The 6574-nt window shown below is 37.0% G+C and overlaps 1 pseudogene; it reads right to left on the bottom strand.

The window, feature by feature from the left end:
- Positions 1 to 867: 867 nt before the first annotated feature.
- On the bottom strand, positions 868 to 3462 carry LOC149138629 (pentatricopeptide repeat-containing protein At2g13600 pseudogene; annotated as a pseudogene).
- Between the last annotated feature and the right edge of the window lie 3112 nt (positions 3463 to 6574).

Here is a 6574-nt window from a genome sequence, read left to right as displayed (position 1 = left end):
TTTGAACTTTATAATAAATAATGAGATATATATACTAATCATCTTATTCGATGTCTTAAACCTCACTGATATATCTAAGCATCATTGTATCTCGTCAATTTTGCCACATTAATTCTTCAGATCAAGCCTAGAAAAGCACACTAGATTTCCAAATGCACCATGTCCTCAAAATTGAAAATGGAACTTAGTTGGTCCTTCCTACTGGTGCAAAGTTGACAACATCCTAAAGCCTATTTAAAGTTATAACTAGCCTGTGGTTACAGCTTGCTAGCTTGGCATCGCAACTTATCCCAACAACAATACCCATCATTTTTGAGACAATGGTAATAATGGGCATCCTTCATAATTACCTTTTGTGCTTCAATCTCAGAAATCGACTTAGTTGCATTTGATCACTTACTGGGGACATGCTTAACAACCATATATTTTTTCTCGAATGTTCTGCCTCGTCATTATACGGCTTCAATCTCAGAAATGGACTTGATTGCATTTGAATATCTCTTACTGGGGACATTCTTAACAACCATTTATTTTTCCTCGAATGTTATGCCCCGTCATTATACGTGAAAAATAATTGTGGCCCCCCTCGCACCCACAAAGTATAAGCACAAGCCGCCTTGAGTTATGATAATGTTATGCATGTAACTTGAGGGGAATGGAACCTTGGTTAGCAGCTTGAAACGTCACCACCCTCACCATTGAAATACAAACCCATTGGCAAACAACCAAATTACCATCTCTGGTTTCTCGCTGTAGTGAGAATTTGGGAAACGACTCTGCCTTTAACCTCCTACGAATCTTTAAGTGGATATGTTGTATTGGGAACCTATCCTAAGAGTCAATACCTTTGTTTCCCGAAGACTAAGTTTACAACATTGTAGATATTTTCTTCACTTGTGGGGGTTGACAATCACCTACAAAGAAAGTGTGCACCTCTTTATGGACCTCAATCCAACTGCATCCAGGTGTCTTTCGTAATCCTCTGTCTTTCATCATTTTCCGTATTTTCTCAATGTCAACCCACCTACCAGCTGCAGCATACATATTTGAGAGAACCACGTAAGGTGCATCATTTTCAGAATCTAGCTCAAAAATGCGTTCTGCAACAGACTCTCCTAGCCCTATATTAGCGTGTATTCTACAGGCAACAAGAAAACGACTCCACACAGAAGCATCAGGTTTTACTGGCATTTTGTCGATGAAACCTTGCACTTCATCTAGATGCCCAGCACGGCCAAGAAGGTCCACCATGCAGCTATAGTGTTCCATTGCAGGTGTGATTTTATAATATTTACCCATGCAATTGAAGAACCAGTAGCCCTCGTCCACTACACCTGCATGGCAGCATGCAGTCAGAACACCGAGTAAGGTGATATGGTCTGGCTTCACATCACAGTGTTTCATTTGTTCAAATAGTTCAAGGGTTTCCAATCCATGCCCATGCATGGCATATCCTGCAATCATTGTATTCCAGGAGACAATGTCTCGATATTGCATTTTGTCAAATAATTCCCGTGCCTTTTGGATGTTCCCACATTTTGCATACATGTCTATTAGGGCATTCACCAAAATGACATCAGGATGAGATCCACTCTCGATTATATTTTCATGTATCTCCATACCCTTTTCAAGAGATGCCAAGTTGGCACACGTCGCAATAACACTGGTAAAGGTTTTCAAATTTGGCTTCATGCCTTCCAGTTGCATTTGTTGGAAAAGTTTTAGGGCTTTCTCTCCCATCCCATTCTGTGCATACCCAGAAATCATAGCAGTCCAGGAAACAGCATCCCGTGGATGCATTTCATCAAACAACACCCATGCCTTGTCTATGCTCCCACATTTTGCATACATGTCTATCAGAGCATTCGTTGAAGTGGTATCAGACTTAAATCCACTTCTGATTATTCTTCCATGGATCTCCATCCCCTGTTCCAGGGCTGCCAATTTCGAACATACTGGGAGAAAACTAGCCAAGGACTTTGAGTTTGGTATCATACCTGCCAATAGCATTTGTTGGAAAAGCTTCAGGGCATCTTCTCCCAGCCCATTTTGTGCATACCCTGCAATCATCGCAGTCCAGCAGACAATATCACGTTCGTGCATGTTGTCAAACAATTCGCGTGCCTCCTCTATCCTCCCACATTTTGCGTACATGTCTATAAGCACACTGACCACAGTTACATCAGCCTGAATACCATTACTTATTAGTTTTCCATGAATCTGCATACCCTGTCTCAGATATGAAAACTCCGCGCATGCTGAAAGTATACTGCTGAAGGCATTATGGTTTGACTCCACACCTGCAACTTGCATTTGCCTGAAAAGTTTGAGAGCTTCCTCTCCAAAACCATTATGTTTATATCCTGTGATCATCGCTGTCCAGGAGACAATATCTTGTCGCTGCATTTTGCTAAACAATTCACATGCCTGCTCCATGTTCCCGCATTTCGCATACATGTCTATCAAGGCATTCACCACAACAACATCAGACTCAAATCCCCTTCTGATTATCTTTCCGTGGATTTTTATACCCTTTTCCAGAGCTTCCAAATCAGCACATGCTGCAAGAACGCTGGCAAAAGCCTTGGCATCTGGCCGGAGGCCTGCTAATTCCATTTGCCAGAAAAACTCCACGGCTTTATAACCCAAACCTCCCTGTGCAAATGCAGCAATCATTACTGTCCAACAAAATAGATCTCTCTCTCTCATTCTGTCAAATAGCTCCAGGGCTTCATCAAGATACCCTACTTGCGCATATCCTGCAATCATAGTTGTCCATGATACCATATCCCGTTCAGACATTTTTTCAAACACTTGGCGTGCAATCTCTATACACCCACATTTCCCATACATGTCCACAAGAGCATTCTCCACAACAACATCAGAAACAAAACCCCTCCTTATTACATCTCCATGGATCTCCACACCATATTCTAAAGCCTCCAAATTGGCACACGCTCGCAGAACACTGGCGAACGTGAACTGGTTTGGCTGCACGCCTCTTTGCCACATTCGGCCAAAAATTTCCAAAGCTCCCACGGGGAAACCATGCCTTGAATAAGCTGCAATCATCATAGTCCATGAACAGATGTTTCGTTCAGACATTTCGTCAAACACTTTGCGAGCATCTAACAAACATCCACACTTGGCATACATATTGATAATCGTGTTACCCAATAGTCTATCCGCCATTAATCCCCTCTCGTTTATCTGGGCATGGACAAGTTTTCCCTCTGTTAAGGTTTTCTTCTCAATACAGGCTTGCAGTATCTTATAAACATACGTATGAGAGTCTAAACACTTGCCTGTAAAATCCGAGATACCATGGCAGGTAGTCTTGGCACTGTCTTGTGTTTTAAGAAAATTTGTTGAAGCCATTGCACTGTCTTGTGTTTTAAGAGAATTTGTTGAAGCCATTGTTCTGCGAGAAAGCTGAAGCACTGGCCACATAAATGTTCGCATCGTTTTGTTTCTGGGGTTGTTAAGGTCGCACCATTTTGACTGCTGCGGATGTTTTGCCCGCTGGTTTTCATGGAATTTGGTGAAGCCGATGCAAAAAATGGAATTAACGCTGAATAGGCATCAACGGCAATGACACAACCATTAAGATCTATGCAGCACACTGGTAATTGCAGGGACTGTCTTTTAGAGCCTACACACAGTTTTGCTTAGAGGATACTTCAATCAAATGGTTGACTTTGATTATGATTATTCTATTTTCACAATATTTGGAATCTCTAATCATATCTCTGGCATATAAAACTAATGATGTGGTTGACGAACTTTTACATATTTTTTTAATAGGGATTTTGAGTTGATTCATTGAAATTGAAATTCGTTTTTGTAGAGTAAAAAGAGATTTGATCGGAAGATAAATTTAAACTAGTTTAATTATTAATTATTATTATTATTATTTTAAATGTAATTTTAGAGATTATAAATGTTTTTTTTACTTGATATATGAAGTCTATTTTGTTAGTTGGGATTTAGTTTTTGTTAATTTTTAAATATTCTACTTAATAATGAGTTTTTCTTACCATTTAATCTATTGATTTCTTTGTGTTTTGTTTTTTTTGTAAATCAGTACAAAAATATTTCTACTAATATAAAAAAGTTTTACATTGATAGCATATGATAGAACCAGCTTGAAAATGGCCGTAGACAAAACAAGCCTAAGGATGACCATGAAACAAAATAGAGAACACATATAGAATACGAAAAAACAGAACCATTGGAATCGTGCAACTTGGGGTTGATCACCAGTGTGTCCTTTATTTCATTTCTTCTTTATTACTTTGGTCCAACCTTCTCGAGGTGTGGCTACCAAAGCTATCTTAAGATTGTTCTGACAATCTAAGGAAGCATCATTGTTAGAGTCTGAGGAGGTTGATTCATGGGCGCACTTCATGGCACTCGTTAGAGCATTATTATTGAGTTCTTCTCTTTTGGCTGACAAAACTTAGATCTTCTGACCTCCTTCACAAGGCTTTTGAATATTTGAATTCTGGGTCTCGTCTCATGGGAGCATGTTGTTATCAAAGTCGTCATCTTCTTGATCCGAGAAAGAGGAATCCTCCTCTTCTCAAGGAGGCGAGTTGCATGGCTTCCATGCTTTAGATCTGGGCTTCCATTTCACTGGTTTTTTTAGAACAAGAGTTCTAAAGATGACCTATTTGATGGCAAAGTCGACACTGAAAAGCAATGTTCTCGTAGTCCAGTTGTTGGGTCTAGTGAAAATCACCTATTTTTAAGTTAATTTTGTCAGGCAAGCCTTTGTTGATGTCAAGTTCTACGCAAATCCTGCCATAGGTGAAGACTCCACACTAGCCTCACAAAATTGATTTATTTGTGTTATTTTCAAATACAAAATTTAATTAACACTTATTTGATAAATAAATTTAAATTTAAAGTGAAATCAATCATATTATTTTGTGAGAAAATGGAAGGCCTACTAGTTTGATTCATCGTTGAATCTTCTATTATGTTTGAGTAACCCTCCTTTTAAACATGTTGCAGCCGGAAGCAATAACTATAAAAAAGATTGAAAACAACCCATATTTAGCTAAAATACATTGAAAACCCTTGCAATTTCCTACAACATCACTATGAAACAACTTATAAATAGAAAAATGGTTAAAGTAAGACGACAAAGAAAATCTTCCACTTCAGTGGTTACCTTCGTAAGAATCCAAAATCATTGATTAGAAACCAATGAAAATTTGTCGGGCAAATAGACAGAGTAAACATGAAGAAACTAATATTATTGGGTAAAATTGGAAAATTGTAAATTTTAAAAACCAGTATGCACTGGTTTATATATGCTACATTAGAGAATAATATTGTGGGAAAAACCAATAATACCATGGGAAAAACCATGGGTTAAGAATACAATGGAAAGCCATGGACATTTCTACCATATTCGGCTATAGAGCACCACCCAGGGCAAGAAACTTTTAAACTTTAGAGTATTTTAAATGTTTATCTAACTTTATAATATTTTTAAAATAATCATGTTTCAATTCTTAGTAAAGTCTAATTTAGATAATACTATGGGAAAAACCATAGGTTAAGAATACCATGGGAAAACCATGGATTGGCAAAATTATAAATTTAAGGTTGGCAAAATTATTAATTTATTTTTTATTTTATTTTATTTTTAGTTTTATTTTAATTTTTATGTAATTTGACCAAATCAAAATGTTAAACAATAGAGGACCTAACTTTATAATATGTTTAAGATAATCATGTTTCAAATTCTTAATAAAAACTTGGTTTAGAGAATGCTATGGGAAAAACCATGGGTTGAGAATACCAAGGAAAACCATAGTATTATTAATTTCATTTTTATATTTTATTTATTTATTTAATTGTATTTTACATTTATTTTTATTGTTATCTAATTTGACTGAGAGAAAATGTTTACATCACATAACATAACATAACAACATTTCTTCCATATTGGGTTGGAGAGCGCCTTTTGGCGCAATTATGAAATAAGTTTGGTTGATAATGTTGATAAGGTTTTGGTTCATTGATAAAATTATCCAACCACAAGTCATCCACTATATTTAGTTATATTTCCATTATAATATATTTTATCTAAAAATATATATATTCTATCTAAAAAAATTAAAATTTGAGGCTTATTGATATTTTTTGTGTAAGCTTGGTAGATCCCTTTTCTATTAATATTTCATGAAAATAAGTATGATTTCTACAAAATTGCAGGTGGCCTCAACCTGCCCGCAAGAAACCAGGTCTGTTGGCCACCTGTCTGCATTGAATGCTGTCCAAAATTTAAAAAGAGTTTTTCTTACCATCCATGCTACATTGGCAACTTTATCAACTATATAATTCTTGCTAAAAAAGTAAATGCTAGCCGTCATATAGACAAAATTATATTGACTGGTCTGCTTCATTCATCTGAAGAATCCACCGGGGCTGGGGCTTTCACGCTTGAACCCGGAACTTCACTTCTCATCATATTCTGAAGACTCTGTTCAATCCTGTTCATAGTGAGGTTGTTGTTATACAACTTCATTTGGACAGATTGTATCTCCCTTTGCAGGCCCTT

The sequence above is a fragment of the Pinus tabuliformis genome, chromosome X, assembly GCF_031772625.1.
Source record: "Pinus tabuliformis cultivar Carrire ecotype Pingquan chromosome X, CPIR1, whole genome shotgun sequence".
Taxonomy (NCBI): Eukaryota; Viridiplantae; Streptophyta; class Pinopsida; order Pinales; family Pinaceae; genus Pinus; species Pinus tabuliformis.
Note: the sequence above shows the minus strand (reverse complement) of the source record. Positions and strands in the feature narration are given on the sequence as shown.